The sequence below is a fragment of the Pelodiscus sinensis genome, chromosome 3 (genome assembly GCF_049634645.1).
Source record: "Pelodiscus sinensis isolate JC-2024 chromosome 3, ASM4963464v1, whole genome shotgun sequence".
NCBI lineage: Eukaryota > Metazoa > Chordata > Testudines > Trionychidae > Pelodiscus > Pelodiscus sinensis.
The window spans coordinates 91,391,011-91,409,031 of record NC_134713.1 but is presented as its reverse complement, the minus strand read 5'-3'; the positions used below and the strand labels follow the sequence as shown (position 1 = coordinate 91,409,031).

The 18,021-nt window shown below is 41.0% G+C and overlaps 1 protein-coding gene across 7 annotated transcripts in view; it reads left to right on the top strand.

Annotated features, from left to right (window-relative positions):
• PTPRK (protein tyrosine phosphatase receptor type K) overlaps nucleotides 1-18,021 on the top strand; it is a 584,676-nt gene that overhangs the window by 141,756 nt on the left and 424,899 nt on the right. The window lies entirely within an intron of this gene.

Here is an 18,021-nt window from a genome sequence, read left to right as displayed (position 1 = left end):
ATCTTTGTTAAGAATATGACAGCTATTTGTTGCACCTCCAAAATACTCTGGGACCATCCTTTTCTTCAGTGTAGGTTTTCTCATGAATCTCTGGGGATCTGCTCAACTTTTATTAGGAACTTGTGAGTTATGATGGAGGAAATGGAAACTGACATGAGCAAAGGAAGGGAAGAAGGAAGGCAGTATTAGGTAAAAAGAATTTTTCAAAAGGGAAAGTTGTAGGAAAATTATGACTCAGACAAGAATTTTAATTTAGTGATAATCTTTTGAGCAAGAATCAAATGGATTTGAGTAGTTGTATGGATAACAATAATATCAGGAGTTGGAGTTGATGCTAAAACAGGTTTTTTTAGAAAGAGGATATTCAGTCTCCATGCTTCAAGAATCAAGATAATCTCTACCAATTTGGTGAAGATTATCCCACATCTGCCTACTGAAGGGTTGTTTGTGTTGGAATTGGGACCTATCTGAGTCAGGACACTGGAATTAATGGTCCGTGCATCTGAACCAGTATGGCATTTTATATGTTCCTATGTAGTGGAATTGTCAAATGCTTTGTTTGAGTTCCTTGTATACACAAAGACCTTTATATAGTTAATAAGCAATATATTTTAATTACCTTTTCTTTTAGTTGCCTTCAAGTTTCTTTGAAAATGCTGCATATGCGAGATTGAATATTAAATTAGAGGTACACTCACTTAGATATCTAAAGATAAAATGAAATGAGTTCTTTGTGTGTTGGACCATGACATTTTGTATGTTTCTAGCAATGAGTGCAGTTGATGATAAACTGCTTTTCTCTCCTCTCTTTTTCCAGTTCCCTTCCAAGAGTTACAGCGTACATTTATCACTAAACATTAACTAAAAGTTACTTCTAATTTATGATTTTACTGCTACAAAGCCTTCATTGTCATCAGCCTGTTAGTTTTCACTAAAGATGTAAAAGCTTTGTCTTCGAGCAAACTCTGAGCAAAGATCTAAACTTAAAAACTTGGATAGTAATATTTCCTCTGTTCAAGGTTGATTGGTAAAGAGGAGTGGATTTTATGCCTTTAAGAAACAAGGGATTTTAATACATTTTTAAAAACATTTAGTCTAATTTGACTGCTTTTACACTCCTGTGTAGTTGAGTAAAATTTACAGTGGGAAGAAAAATGTCATATTGAGATGTTTGCCTTGTCCTGCCATGTTAATTAGGATGGTAGCCTTATTTCAGTGCTAAGTATCTTTGTCTAATAAACCTTGATTTTGTTCTCTACAGTTTAGCAAAAACAACCATATGCTTTAAACCTATCGTATCTTTTTCAACTCAGGGTCATGTAGCATAAGATCAAGGCTGCTACAAAGCACTCTAGTTCAGCTCTTGACATCCGTTTGTTTACTTTACTTCACTGGAAATTCTGTTCAAATGCAGCCTACTGGAACCTCTTCCTACTTTCCTCCGTCCCCAGCACCTGTCATGGGTTCTTAATATAACAAAATGAAGCACTAAAAAAGTTGAAGATGACAGAATTGCCAACCATTTTTCATACATATTTGCACTGCTTATCAAAAAAATTCATGTCTTAAGTTTTAATCTTCTCTCAATTTGATTAGATGCCAGCCATTCACAGAATTCTTAATTGACCTTTGAAACAAGGAGTTAGTTCGCCAATTTAATTCCAGTGCAAAAGCAGTTTTGAAGGCCAAAGTAGGTTGGCATACTGTAACACAAGTGCACATCAGGAATAGATTACCTGACCTACAGTTCACAAGATGACTTCTTTCTCTTTACTGTGCATCCACGGTACTCTTCATTCACAGTAGGTCAGTAAGCTACCTGGTACCTTCTTTATGTATAAGAATTTACAAGCTGCTTTAAAAAAACAACTGCATAAGGAGAAGTCTGTTAACACTGTGAGGTTAACACTAGCAGGTGTAGTTGTTTTTTGACCTCATTACCGTGTCATGGCAACCAGGGTTGAAAGCACTGAATGCTTCCCTGGGCTGGGATTTTTACCTAGTAAAACCATTCCAAAGCTGGGCTCCATCTTCAGTATTTGTAAGTTAGCATTGCTTATGTAGATTAAGAGATAGTGGATGGATTTAAGGGTGCAAGATCCAGTTTTCCTAATACAGGGAAGTATAGGAGTGTCCTGTTGCTGGACAGTCTGCCAGGGTAGCAGGCAGCACCAGTTCCTTTTTAATTAAAAAAAATTCAACAGGAAACACCCACTGTTTGAAATATTTCTCAGCACTCTAAGGGTGTGTCTAGACTACCTAGTTTTGTCAACAAAAGTGGACTTTTGTCGACAAAACTATACCAGCATCTACACTACCGCTGAGTTCTGTCGACATAACGTCGACAGAACTCAGCAGTTTTGTCGACGCTGGTATACCTCATTTTACGAGGCATAACACCTTCTGTCGACAGAGTTCAGACTACGGAGTTCTGAAGACAAAGCAGATTGCTTTGTCGACAGAACTCAGTGTGTCTGGACGCTCTTTGTCGATGGAAGTTTTGTCGACAGTATCTGTCGACAAAACTTCCGTCGACAAAACGCGGTAGTCTAGACGTACCCTAAGGAAATATGCATTAATGACTGAATGTTGTTTTAAACAGTACATTTAAACTAAATACAGTTTGTTCCATATTTCATCTTTGCTTTGGCTATGTTTTAGTTAACACTCCTGAACAGAATGAGCACTTCATGAAAAAGTTTTTTTTTTTAAGTAAGTTCTTACTGCTTGCTTAGATGTCCCCACTGAAATTCACAGTTACTACATAAAGCTTTATTCTAGCCCTGTGTTCTTTTGAGCTGGTGGGTTCCAAGTGTGATGCTACTTACTCATAGTAATTTTTCTAAAAGCTTTAGTGTCAGCAAGCTTGCACTCTTCAAAACCACATTTTTCCATTTTCCACAGTGATAAGGTACCTTTTAAGGGCTGTTAACTCCTTTCTGGCTAGCCCAAGACATATGAATTATAATTCCTTTACCATTCTCCGAGTATTACACTTCTTCATACTGTGTATGGACCCTAAAAGGAGAGAGAGATGCTTCCCTCCCTCCCCCACAGTGTATATCTGTAATGGAAGTAAGATTCTAAGCAGATAATATTCCATGGCTTACCGAAATACTTCCACTCTGCGGGTATGTCTACACTACCACCCTAGTTCGAACTAGGGTGGTTAATGTAGGCAACCGAAGTTGCAAATGAAGCCTGTGATTTGAATTTCTCGGGCTTCATTTGCATCTTGCCGGGCGCCGCCATTTTTAAATGTCCGCTAGTTCGGACTCCGTTTAAACTGCGGACTAGGTAGTTTGGATTAGGCTTCCCCGTTCCACGAGGAGTAACGGTAGTTCGGAATAGGAAGCCTAATCCGAACTACCTAGCCTAATCCGAACTACCTAGTCCGTGCTGCGTGTAGCCGCGGGTACGGAGTCCGAACTAGCGGACATTTAAAAATGGCGGCGCCTGGCAAGATGCAAATGAAGCCCGGGAAATTCAAATCCTGGGCTTCATTTGCAGCTTTGGTTGTCTACATTAACCACCCTAGTTCAAACTAGGGTAATAGTGTAGACATACGCTGCCATCTTAACCCGCAAATTGATAACTTTTCTCTCCCAAAAGATGTGGCCACCATGATTCTTAATTAGTGCAATTCACAGAAATTGTTTTTCATATCCCTGTCATTTGGCACCTCATCTTTGTGACAGTAGTTGAATGATTTTTCTGATGGGTTTCTTCCTCAGACCTCATTAATTTAAATACAATATTCTAAGCATAACATAAACACCATTCTTGAAAATTTTTAGACTCGTATAGAAAGTTCTACGCATGTTAGAATTTAGATGTTAAATTGGAGGTTGGGATGGGGAGACGGGCATGTCTTTGTGTGAGCATTTTATTTTACTTTTTAAAGATAATGGAAAAATAGTTCATTCCATATGTGATATGAGGCAGCCTTTGAGACACATACATATTCGTGGGATTGCAGACCCCAAGTGTAATTTTATCCTTGTGTTTATAAAATCTGAGGCTTAAAGTCTTCTCTTGATGTATATGTCAAGGTGGGTGTGTAAATCACAGTGCACCATACTGTGAATTGGCATGAGACAGTAGTCTGAAATCTTTAATGAGTTTATTAGGGAGCTGGAGAAATCGAAATTTTTCTTCCATCCGCAAAAAAGAGAACATAATTAAAGCTGGCACGGTCCTGCATTCAGAAGTATGGCACATCTGGCAGTTCATCTGAGGAAGATAGGTTTGCTTGGTTATGGGAGATGGCTACCGTTGCATCTGCCATCCTGACACAGCAGGAGTTTTAGCTAATGAGGTTGCCTAGCAAAGACTACATCAGGAAAAAGTCAGGGTTAAAAATAAGTGTGTGTATGGAGAGAGCAACAGATTGTAAGATGCAGAGCTGTTCCAAGTTGTTATAGCAACTAACATTTTAGGCTCATAATTACGTAATAACAATGCTGCCAATGTAGTGGAAATCCTAAATAGACTGCATTTGTTATATTGTCTTTGAGGCACATGAAAGTATATTAAAATATTCTCCAAAATAATCACTGTTTGAAATGCTATTCACGTGATTATGTAGGATCCAATTAGTTTTTATTTCTGGAGACTTACCATGGACTAAAAGATTTAGCTTAATGAAAAAAATATAATCAAGAAAACAAAAATATAGGACAGTGATTATGTTTGGAATTTATACCAAAGCAAGTTTTTTGCATAGCAAAAAATTAGATAAATCCTAGCTCAGATACTTTTAGGTGCGTTTTCTGGTTTAGCTGAATTGATCATATTCTTCAAAAATGTTTCCAATCAAATAAAATCTTTTGTTGCAGTAGTATATCATTTACAAGGCTTGGATTGAGCCTGTATGAATGTTTAAAACAGGAAAAAGTACTTCAAAACTCTATCTTTGCTCTACAACCTATTTTCCTATTTAATAATTGCTTTCATCTAACATATCCTGAGGCCACGTGTACACTATGAAATAAGGCCAACTCTGTTGTGGTTGATGTCTGGTCATCCGATTTTGCATAGTCAAAGGTTCATGTACTCACTGTGGAGAAGAGTTTAATGTATTCTGAAGTAGCACGTTCCCATTAAGGGGTCTGCTGTTGTCTTTGAGAGTAATGTATTCTGGGTAGCTACCCCACAGTGCCTGTGCCGCTTTCCATTCTGGGTTATGCTCTTGATGCAGGCTGGAACCAAAATTGTGCCGTGAGTGATTATGGGTTCCTGTTATCAGCATCCCATAATGCACTTGTCTAGTGCTCCCTCTCCCCCCTGTTTAAAATCAATGGGAACTGAAGCTCATGGGATTTGAAGTCATGGAAGCGATGGTCACATGTGCTGCTCAGGTGTGCTGCTTGCTCTGACGTGCTCACAATGCTGGCCACACAGGAAATGGAATTCAAACTTTCCTCAGGCTTTTCCTGTTCACCCAGAGAGCAGTAGAGGTGCAAGTCCTGGTCAGAGTGGGACACTATGGGATGTCTCCCACTGGCCAAGAACCTTGACTTTCACCAATGCTGCGTCTACACTACCACAAAGTTGACCAGGCAAGGTTGGGAATAGCTTTACTCCTCATCAAATCAGGAGTACCTGACCTTCGCTTCAGTGGCCCTTAAGGTCAATGAGACAGGCTTGGTAGTATGGACACACAGTTTAAAAAACAGACCTTATGTGGCTAAATTCCGTGTAAACTCCTAGTGTAGACTGGGCCTCAGTTGCTGATGACACAGACAGAACTGCTTGCAGTTTTCTGAAAGTAGATCTGTCATAGGATTAAGGACAGGCAATGCAATGTAGCATTTGTCTGATGAAAATTGTGCTGAAGCTGTTCTGGGCAGACATTTCAGTCACCTGCAGAAAGTTGTTAGGAAGTTAAGGATATAAGCATCAGTGAGCCAAGGAGAATGAGCTCCCAAAGATGTGCTTTTTGGACTTTACCTCTGAATCTCCTACCAACTGTTTTAATCCCATTACGGACAAGCAGAACATGATCTTGACAGTATGTCTTGGGCAGAAACATTTCAGGGTCAGAGAATCAAATTGTTCAGAGATATTCTTGATGGTATGCTATTTAATAAAATCTGCAGGGGTTTCAGACTTGTCTTCGTATGAACTGTGTATCTGCAGACCCAAGGTCCAACACTGGTCCTCTTGAGGAACTTCAAAAGGTCACCTGAAAGTTCTGCAATGGACATTCTGCTGGACCTGAGCTGCCGAAAGCTGCCTTGGGAATCAGTGAGAACAACCTGAATCAACTGTTGTTAAAAACATGGGCATCAGGCAAGAGTGCAAACACAGCATCACAGTATCCCTGTTGTACTGAGTAGGGACGTAAATACCAATTAAAAAAGTTAACCAGTTAAATGATATAATTTTAATAGCTTAACTAGTTAACTGTGGAGGGTTGGTATTCAGCTGGCCGTGCTGTGATGGGGAGAGAGCAGGGCTTCGGGGTATGCACGCCAGTAAGGCTAATGCTTATTGATAACTGGTTAATCTTTTACATCACTAGCACTGAGTATAGCAACTGCAGGCTGATCTAGTTATCAGTCCCTGGAAATGTCTTCGTTCATATGTTGTGTTGTGGAGTGCAGCCATTTCTTAACCACATCAACCACAGTAATCACTCTTTACTCTTGGATGGTCAGCAGTTATTGCTGTCTTTACCCTCCCCCTTCTGGTTAAGAGCACTGAAAATTTAACTGCCTATTTCATGTGGCATACCTCAACATTAACACAGCTTTTGATTTGGTTGACAGGTCAGCATGTTGGCTCACACTGAAAGGAGTCAGTGTTCCAGATAGTTTGCTAAATGTGGACCCTCTTAGAGGAAGACTTGGAATAGTTAGAGGCATTCTACATGCACTACAAAATCCTAAGCATAAAGTGTTCTGACTTCTTGTGAAATGTCAGGCTTGCAGAGTTCTGGCCTTATTTCTATCATTCCTTTTATTCAAAAGCAGTGTTGCATGCTCGTCCACTGTGCCAACAAAATGGATAAAAACACTCCAGCATATTATGCTTTAAAAGACTTTCTCAAAACCTGAAAATGTACATGCCCTTACCCCTACATAAGCACCAATAGCAGGGCCACCCCAGATATTCACAATTCATAGGATTAAGCCAGACCTAGGAACTTCACTACAGGATACTTACTGCAGTGCCGTAATAGGGTGTTCACTCTTACTGTCAAAACAGCTCTCAGTACATTATGCATGTTCAGGGATGTTTTCTGTGAATAGAGATCTACAAATTGCATTCAGGGACACCTACAGGTATTTTCAATTGTATGACTTAGAAGACAAGAGAGTTTTTGCTTTAACTGATGGAACACTCTGCATGTTCTGATGGAGAACATGGAGAAAGCTTCTCACTTTAACCCCATTGCCCAACAGTTATTACAAAACTCACAAATGTAGTCTGGCTTTGGCTGTTCCCCTCATAACCTGAGCTTTAACCAATGTGTAACAGCCACAGAAAAGGTGGGAAGAAAGTCACCTGATAAAATGCATCCTAGAATACGCAAGGAGCTGATGGAGGAGATAACTGAGGCATTAGCTATTATTTTTGAAAAGTCATAGGAAAGAGGACAGATACCAGAAGACTGGGCAAGGGCAAGTATAGTTCCCATCTATAAAAAGGAAAATAAGGTCAGTCCAGGACACTCTCTAGACCAGTCATCTTAACTTCAGTACTATGAAAGCTAATGGAGGAAATAATTAAGGAATCCATTTGCTAACATCTAGAACAGTGGTTCCCAAACTTTTCGGCATCAGACCCCTTTTTTGATTTTTGAGAACCTCCGCCCCCCCCCCCCCCCCCCCCAAAAAACAACCAAAAATAGCAGCAAAACCTGTTGAGGAAAAAAAAAGGAACTGACCGGGGCTGAAAAACAGTCCCCCTTTTATTCTTGGGACTGGTGTTAAAAAAAAAAAAAAAAAAAAAAAAAAAGGTGCCGGTACTCCAGGGGACACCCCTCCAGCCTCAAAAAGGTTGCCCTTTTAAGGTGGCCATTTTGAAGTCTGCCTGGGATCCTCCCTGCTCCAGCCATCCCGAGTTGCATGTGTTCTGGTGGATGCCCAAGCCAGGAAAAACAGAAAATACCGGACATTTCACATGGTATTTTCTGAATTTTTTTTTACCAGGCAGACAAGGCTCTCTCTTGGGGGGCGATTCATGGGGGCTGGGTTGCCTCATGTCCTCCCCCCTCTTTGGAATTTCTTCATATACTCCCTGGGGGGTGCACCCCCCAGTTTGGGAACTTATGATCTAGAGGATAATAAGGTGATGAATAACAGAATGGATCTGTAAAGAACAAACCATGTTAAACAAACCTGATGGCTTTCTTTGCTAGGATAACAAGCCCTGTGGATAAGGAGGAAGCAGTTGACGTGGTATACCTAGACTTTAGTAAAGCATTTGATACTCTCACATGATTTTCTCATACAACCTAGATGGGCCAATTATTACATGGGTGCATAACTGGTTGAATAACTGTTCCCAGAGAGGAGATCACCTGACTGCAGAAGAATCTTTTGGTGTGCTGCCATTTTTAATACCATCTTCCCAGCTCTCCCTCTTTTCAGCTGGCATGGTTGTGGGAGAGGGAGTGCCTACTACCCCAGCACCCTAATATCCTAGCAATGCTAGCTGCTATAGAAAAGTGACTCCTCAAGGCCTGTTGTGTGTATCCACACTAGAAGCTAAGATTTCTGGTACTTTGGCCAGATGGGGGACCCACCTGCAACCCTTGAGGTGGTGGTGAACTAACACTTCCCACTCAAAATGCACAGCACTCTGAAGGCATGGGGGGGGGCAAGAGGATAAAGCATATGAGGGAATTTGGATTCTGAAGATGAGGGGAGATGAGAGGGTATGGTGAGGAAGGAATTGGTGTTCTGTAGTGCTAGGAAAAAGTTGAAGCTGGAGGTAGTGATGAAGTACAGTGAGGAGCTTGGGTGAAGGATGGGGCAGAAGGGTTGGACACTAGATGGTGAGCTGATAGCTCCCCAAAAGCATACCAGCTTCACCCCAAGATGGACATCTTCATAGTTCCTTAACCACATAGCAGTTGAGGTAGGTTGTCATGGAGGAGTGATTCTGAGATATTTTAGGTCGGCTCCATGGAAGGCATTAAAGGTTGAGTCAATGAATTTGCTTCAGAGAGGTGTGGGGAAGGGGGATAGGATAGTGAGAGTAAACTGAGCATTGTGGTGATATTTTTGGGTGTCTGGTGTTGCTCAGAAGGTGGGTTGTGGCATTGTGCACTAATGGAAGCTTAAAGTACAGTGAATTGCAAGGAGTGCTACCATGTAAAGTTTGATGGAAGAGGCTCTTCTGTTTAGAAATTAAAATATTGAAGTATCTTTGGTTTATGAACATTTGGAACAGCCAGAAAAAAATTGACTGGCAAATCTTCTGTTCACATTGTGAAATATGAAACAGTCAACACTACTTAAATCCTCTGTACTCTTTCAACAATTTTTTCGGCAGAATAACCACGAGAAACATAAGCTGAAAGAGGCTTTTGTATCACAAATAAGTTCATGAAAATAGTTTAGAAAAGTCTCCTCAGTCCCAGCAAAGAACAAAATTTAGTTTTCCAGCTTCTCAGAGGCTATTTAAAATATGAAGTGAAAGAAAACTCATACGGATATCTTCCTTCAGCCTTGCTTCTCACTGTCACCAAATCTGTCTTTTGCACATGTAGGGTATGTCTACACTACATGGCTCCATTGACGGAGCCATGTAGATGAGTTTTGTAGACATAGCAAAATGAAGTGGCAATTTAAATAATCGCCACTTCATTTACATCAAAATGGCTACCGCGCTGTGCTGATCATCTGTTTGGCGGCACAGCATGGTAGTCTGGACGCTCCGCGGTCGACATCAAAAGCCAAGACCTCACCATCCACAGTTTCACTATTGGCAGTTTCACTTATTTGCAGTGTGCTAATGCTTTCATAGGTGCCCGACACAAGTCCTTTTTAGAGCAGGCCTGCCGTCAGTTCACACCCTGCTGATAAAAGCCCAGACACGCTGGGCTGGCCATGTTGCAAGGATGCCAGACCATCCCATCCCTAAACAGCTCTTCTATGGTGAGCTGTCTCAAGGAAAGCGATCGCACGGGGGACAAAAGAAGAGATACAAAGACACGCTTAAAGCCTCTCTTAAGTCCCTGGAAATCAACACCACCTCCTGGGAGACCCTGGCACAAGACCGATCGACATGGCTAATGCTGATCCACCAAGGCTGTCATACATATGAAGCGAGAAGGACAACCATAGCACAAGAGAAGCGAGCACTCCGTAAAGCCAGAGTTGCAAACGCTGCAACAGTGGTGCCTGCACATGTCTGCCCGACATGTGGCAGAACATTTCGTGCCCGCATTGGCCTTATCAGCCATCTGCGGACACACCGTGGACAGCCCACAACTCGTTAGATGTCAAGGTCCTCTTTGAACACGATGGACAAACATCATGGTGAAAATACTACGATGGCTAAAGTAACACCTAACCTTAATTCTGGAACCAGAAAGAAAAGCAGGTGATGCAGACAGTAGTGAAGACACTAAGAAGAGAAAAAAGGTGATGACTTTAAGACAGAAAGTTGAATTATTGGGTAAGCTTGCAAGTGGTCATAGTGTGGCCTCAGTAGCTAGAATGTACAACATTAAAAAGTCTATATTTTTAGAAAAGAGACAAACATAAGAGGGAGTGTTGCCGCAAGTGCACCAGCTTGTGCAAAGGTGTCATGTGAATTGTGATCCCATAACTGAACAAAAGGAAAAGGGATGAAGCATTTGGATTGAAGGCATGGCATAGAAACAAGCACCTGTGAATGGTGCTGTAATTCAAGAAAAGGCTTTGAGCCTGTGGAAGCATTGTATGCAAGTGTCAGGTGGTCAGGGAAGTCATGACAGTGCAGCATCATTCACCACAAGCAAGGGAAGGTTTGACAAATTTAAGAAAAGGCACAGTTGACATACTGTGAAGTTAATGGGGCACTTGGTGTCAGCAGACCATAAAGGAGCACGGAATTATCCGTCAAGTGTCTTAGAATAGAGGAAAAGGGTTAGGAGCCTTACCAAGTTTTCAATGTGGATGTAACTGCCTTGTTTTGGAAAAGGATGCCCATAAGAACATATCTTTCCAAGGAGGAAAGGACACTTTCGAGCTTCAAGGCACCAAAAAACAGGCTAACCTTTCTTTCTTTCTGTGCTAATTGCATGGTGAAAGCTATGTTGCTCTACCATGCGTTAAACCCCAGGGCGTTAAAGAGAAAGAGTTTGCCAGTTTGCCAGTTTTTTGGAGGTCAAGCAGAAGGGCTTGTGACACGGTTGATATATTTTGAACTGGTTCCTCAATGGTTTGTACACAAGGTAGAAAAATACCTACAGTCCCAAGGGGACCCCTTCAAAGTGCTACTCATTGTGTACAGTGCTCCGGGCCACACACAAAAAATCACTCTGTAATTTGCCGATCCTGATGTGGAAGAGATTTTCCTGCCACCTAACACAGCTTCCCTCATCTAGCCCCTTGATCAGGTTGTGATTGCCTCTTTTAAAGCCTGTTACACCAAGTGCACCTTTGCTCAGATGCGTAATGTGTTGGAAGCTGATGAAATGCTTGATCTCAGAAAGTTTTAAGAGCTACAGCACTGCTCACTGCATTACTAACATAAAGGAATCAAATGATGAAATAAAATCATCAACCATCAATGCTTGTTGCAGGAAGCTGTGGAAGGAAACTGTCAAGGATAGCACTGATCTCCCACTTTTTGTTGATGAAGAGATCAAAAGGATTTTCAGAATGGCCCATGATGTTGGAGGGCAGGGTTTTGAGGATTCTGAGGTTGAAAAACTGAGTTGCATTCAGAGGAATTAATTGATGAGGACCTAACAGGACTTGTGATAAATAGTGAAGAGGAAGGGGAAGAATGGTCAGAAAAAACAGATTTAAATTTAGGGAAACTGGCTGATCTTCTCAGATGCAGCAAGCACCTCATTAACAAAATGCTTGACTATGATCCCTTGAGTAAAGGAGCCTGAAAGTTAAAAGGAAAATTGAAGCTGCTGTGATGCCAGGACATTTTAAAGGGGTTGAAGAACAAGACTAAAGAACTTCCCATCAAAATGTTCCTTTGCAAACTCACTCGGATAACTCGTCCAGCCTGGAGGAACAGTAAGATTCGCAGAGAGCAGGTCTAAAGAACTGTTTTGGGTGATGAATTTTAGGGTTTAAGTTGTTTAACCATGAAACAGCAAGCGGTAAAACACTTGTTTCGGGCAGTGTGGGTTTTTTGTGTGTGTTGCGAACATTCCCGTACTCTCTGTTTGTGGATTTCATCATTCAAGGTTATTTCCAGAGTGTATCCCTGGCTAATGCTTCCTGTATGTCCTTTTTTGGTCACTTGCAGTAGTGTGGAAGAAGTATTAGATTCATGTCAGAGATTAATATTATTTATTTGAATATGTTGCAGTTTCAAAGGTTCTTAGTTCCTCTGATTTTTTTTAAAAGGATTTATCTAATAATTAAGCTGTAATCAGTTCTTTGGTTAAACTCAAATCCCACAGTTGCATTTTTTCTTGAATCTTGATCAATGAGGTATCTCATGAAACTTTTCTTGAAATCACTAAATATTTACTGAAAATACAAACACTTGAATGTGTTTAATAAGAACTTGACTCTTACGATGGAGCCTCAGACTTGAAAAATATTCCATGGCACATTTCTCCTCCCAGAGGCAGGGTTCTCTATCCATCATATTATCAGAGAGGGCGGAAATGTGCTGCATATTTACATCCAATTTGTTGTGAAACATACTTTTTCAGAGATGCTATTAGTTGGCTTTATTTAGGATAAACACACGGGGCCGAATTCTGCTCACTGTTACCCTGGTGTTCTAACAGAAGCTTTGTACGTTGAGTAGGCTGTATTACAAAAGTGTGAGTAAACATTCTAAAGTTATATCTGCACTTACGGCTGTATTGCTGCCAAGTCTCCCTAGCAAATGTGTATATACCAATTTAGAGAGCAAAGCACTGATTAAGTAAATAAAGCGCCCCATATTTCTGTACCCCCAAGGTATGTTCTGTTCATGTGTGTCTATATGTCCAAGCAGTGCTTCCCATGTCTGTTTTCAGTGGTGGAGTGTCTTGCTGCCAGAACCTTTCCCTGGCATAGTAAAAGGTGATGGCAGGGAGACAGGAAGGAAACGTAACAGGAGAAAGGAGCAGGTGGAGTCTTTCCCCAGTGCATCCCCTGCTGTGCCTTTTCTTTGCAGTGTGTGGCTGTCAATCTGTGGATGCAGAGCGTCTTTCTCTGTGGTGTTTAGCTACAAATGTTGTGCTTGAATTCAGCATGCTGCCAAAATGTAGGCATAGACTGAGTTCTCTTGAATAGGATTTTACCCCAAATGAAAGCTTATTTATATTGCATAATTTAGACAGAAACTATACTCTTTAGTAGGGACGTTAAAATGAGTTAAACCTGAAAATGGTTACACTCAAGGCAGCAGTTAGCAGTCCCTGCAAGCCGGTGAACACAGGGAGCCAGCTTGTAAGTTGGCTCTTGAACGTACTGGCTCTTGCCTGCTTCTCCCCCTACTGCTACCTAAATCCAGTTCCCCACGTGGTCCGGGAGTCTGTGTGTTACAGTGAAAATTAACTGATGAGCTCAGGTTCATCGGTTAACCGTGTATATGGTTACACTTTCACATCCTTACGGTCTAGAGCAGTGACTCTCAACCTTTTCAGATATCGTGTCTTTTTCAGGAATCTGTTTTGTTTTGCATACCCTCAAATTTCACCTGACTTGAGAACTACTTGCTTACAAAATCAAACTCAGAAATACGAAAAATGTCACAATGGCACTGAAAGAATGCAGACTTTCTCCTGTTTAACATATAAACCCATTGACATTTTTGTACATACATTTCAGTGTATTCTATGTCTATGAAATTTTAGTTTCTGATGACTTCACTAATGCTCTCTCTGAAACCTGTTATAAAACTAGGCATATACCTAGATATATACCCCCTGAAAAATCCCTATATTGACACATACCCTTGCTTCAAAGCCACTGATCTAGAGCAGGGGTTTTCAAAGTTGGGTCACAGGGCTGCCTGGGTAAACTGCTGGCAGGCCATAAGTTGCTTTGTTTATTTAAGTGTCCATAGGCACCCATTGGCTGTGTTTCACCATTTCCAGCTAAGGAGACCTGTGGGAAGTGTAATTGACAGTAGAAATATAAAGTCAATTACTGTTAGTTCATTGACTCTGAAATTTCTTTGAGGAAGGGCATTCATGTTTGTGGTTGAATGTAGCTGATTACTGCTCTCTTTTGAGGGTAAAGATTTATTTTACAGATCATGCTCCTTTCCCATTCTCCTAAAGCAGGTATGGGAAACTTGCATGGCTGGAAAATGCCTTTAAGGACTGTTTATTTGCATTTTTAAGGAATTTTGTTTAACTCTCCCCCGCCCCCACCAACCTTCAAAAACTGTTTGACAGTTTAAAACAATCTTATCTTTTATAGTTGTATAACTGAAGACACAAGACTATGATCAAACCATTCCATGTATATGAGGCTTTAGGATATGTTTTCGGTCTGTTTTCAAGTGAGTGAATTGAATTAAGTCTGTTAAATGCATATGAACAAATAAAGAATAGGAAATATAAAATAGACCACTGAGAGCGGTGGCCATTAGTAGAACGCTACAAATCTTTGGATATCAGTGAACTGTGTTGACAGATTGTGAGGTGGTTGCAAATAAAAGTTTTGTATGTAGAGCTCTGCCAATCTGTTTTAAATCCATGGACCACGTTTGCAGATCATGGATAGGATGTGGATACAAAATTTGTTTTCGAGCAGAGCTCTGATCATTTTAGACCATGAAGTGCTGCCATTTAAAGTGCATTGTGGAGTTCTGTGGTACTCCTAATGTCCCAAAGTGAATGGAAATGTGCAACATAAGCATGATGTGCTCTTCTGAGCATTAATACCAAGGAAGCCTTCAATTTTATTTTTGGATAGAGCTGCAGTTTCTATCCCAATAGCTGGCTCCAGCCTGCCATAAATGTTAGCATACTTTTTTCTGCTTTCCTCAACTGCTTTTTGTATCCAGTATTTGAATGACTGGTATTTGCTTAACTATATTTCCCATTGATCTTCGAATCTCAATGGGAAGACAAACTGAGAATCCCTGTGTACTGGTCTCATAAATACTCATTGAAAAACTCCCATCTGTCTGATAATGGGTCACCACTGCCAAGATACTTAGTGAAGACTACCAGGATAGAAAAACATATATGAAATAAGAAAAGAAGACAGACATTTTCTCCCAATTTATAGCTAGAAATGAAAGCAAAGTTGACAGTCAATTTTTCATAGTAATGAGACCACACACCAGCTAATCAGAATTCATTTCCGTCTGACAATTCAAAGAGCAACCTCAAACCTACACACTGTATACCACTGAAATGAACCTAAAATAACGCACAAAAAGCTTTGTTCCACTGGAGCAACCTACAGTGCCCTCAAACCTGAACAGACTGACTACAGATTCAGTAAGAGAATTGGAAATTATTAAGGTGAGAAGGGAAATAATACAGAGGAAAACACCCAAGCTGTTTTCTTGTTAAACTAACTCAGAAGTCTGTATACATAACAAATGCTGTGTTATGCTTAAACAACCAATTTCTTATGCAGTGCTTGCAAATTCTTTGATAGCTAAACTTTACTTAAAGCATATTATTCTGTGTTTCTGGAGACAGAAGTCTAAACAAAATTTAATATGAATTGGGAAAGCAAAGAGACAGCATAAGTTAATCTTCTAGACCACATTCTTAATGTTCCTCACTAGAAGATGTTAGATTTCTATTGTTTGACATTAAGTTAGCCCAGTCTTGCTTGTTCCAGGCACACTGTGTGAAGAAGGGACTTGTGGAAACGAATTTCACTTATTAAAATCTATTTTCCTGCTCTTTGAAGGCCTGAGAATTGTAAAGTGTACTTTACTGCTTGTGACGTTACACTGCTGACAGCAGTGATTACTTAAATCTTCAGTTTATCCACAACCTGCATCGAGAAGGGTGTCAGTACAGCCTTTTTGCTCGCTCACTCCATGGGTTTTCTGTTGAGATTTGAAGGGTGCCAATTTTGGTGGATAGTTCTGGGATGCAGATACTAGTCCTGGATAACTGTATTGAGGCTCACTGATTTCACATAGTGCATCAAATGATTATGCTGACACATTCTGTCACCACTAGCTTGTCTTGGTTTTGAATTGCTGACCAAGGATGACAATTTGTAGACCTGTGAATGAGATCTGTGTATATGCTGGCATAACTAGGTTAATCACATTTTTAAAGTGTCTTTTATGTATACTTGGGATTTTTTTTCAAGGCTCTGTCAAATATGCAAACATTATAAAAATTTCAATATAAAACATGATGAAAATAAAAGCCCCATATAAGTCCTTCCATATTAAAATTCATATGTTTTAATTACTGGTTAGTAAAATTTTAAAGATAATATTACATCAGTAAAATCATATAGGATCAGATTATATTATCAGTAAGACATGACTTACGGGACAGTTTAAGATCAGTAATGCATGCTTCAAATGAACGAAGACTGTTTTTGGTCTCAAGATTCAGAACATAATTTCGGCGTTTATTATTGGCTGAATGAATTCCACCCATTGATGTCTTCTGCTCAAATAAACAACTTTATTTTTATCCACAGTGTTTTAGATTTCCAGAAATGTCAACATTCAAGTCCCTTAAAGTCATATTTAATGGAATCAAACTTCAGAAGTTTATGTAAGCCATCCTACAAATGGCTAAAAGCTGGAATGTATTGTTCAGACATAGAAAAAGAAAAGGCAGGAGGATAAGATCATGGAAGGAGAGAAAACGGATATTGCTTTGCACTGATTAGTCTAAAAAATTTATAGAGTATTTGTTTACTGCTCAACATAAAGAACAGCACAACATTCAGGCTTTATTCCTTTCTGCATGTACGCTCTCCTTTGTTACTCAGGACTTCCTGAAAGTAGAGATGTTTGTTCCTAGATATTAATCTACACATAATTATACTATAATGTCCTCTATTAGGCTGTGTCCAGACTCAGGGTTTTTTTCAAAAAAACTTCACCTGCATCTAGACTGCAGCCGCGTTCTTTCGAAATTAAATCGAAAGAACGCGGCTTTTCTTTCGACGGCGGTAAACCTCATTGCACGAGGAAGAACGCCTTTTTCGACGGAGATCTGTCGAAAATAAGTGAGCGTGGACGCGGGGAGGCCATTTTTCGAAAATAATGGCCTCCAGGAAGAAGCCCTGGTGGACAATCTGGGGCATGCCTTGCATGTCTCTGGTTCCTGTCTGCAGCCATTTCTTAAAGGGACAGGCACCCTCACAGCCACTTGTGGCAGCAAAGCAGCCAGAGCACATGGCTGGTTAAGTGCAGCATGTCCCAGCCCCAAGACCGTCCTGGCCCTTCTAGCGAGCCTTCTGGGGACCCAACCAGGGGCTCCAAACGCCGGGCACCGTCATGGTCTGGGCCAGAGCTCAAGACCCTTCTCGAGCTCTGGGGAGAAGAGGAGGCCTTACAAGCCCTAAAAAGCCGGTGGCGAAATGCGGACATTTATGGCCGCATGGCAGAGGCTGTTGCCCAGAAAGGACACTACCCCCGCACCCAGGACCAGGTGCTCTCCAAAGTTAAGGAGCTGCGCCAAGGGTATGTGAAGGCTAGGGAGGATAGCTCCCGTTATGGGGCAGCCCCCCACTCCTGCCCCTATTATACTGAGCTGGACCAGATCCTGGGTGGTGGTGAAGCACGTACACCACGGCGTCTCGTGCAGTCAGGCTTGGTGGACCCTGTGGTGGACGCGCCAGAGCAGGACCCAGAGTAGTCTGGAGATGGGGACATGGTGCCAGAGGAGGACAGTGAGGAGACGGCGACCCTCACCCTGGAGCCAGTCACACAGACCCCAGAGGCCTC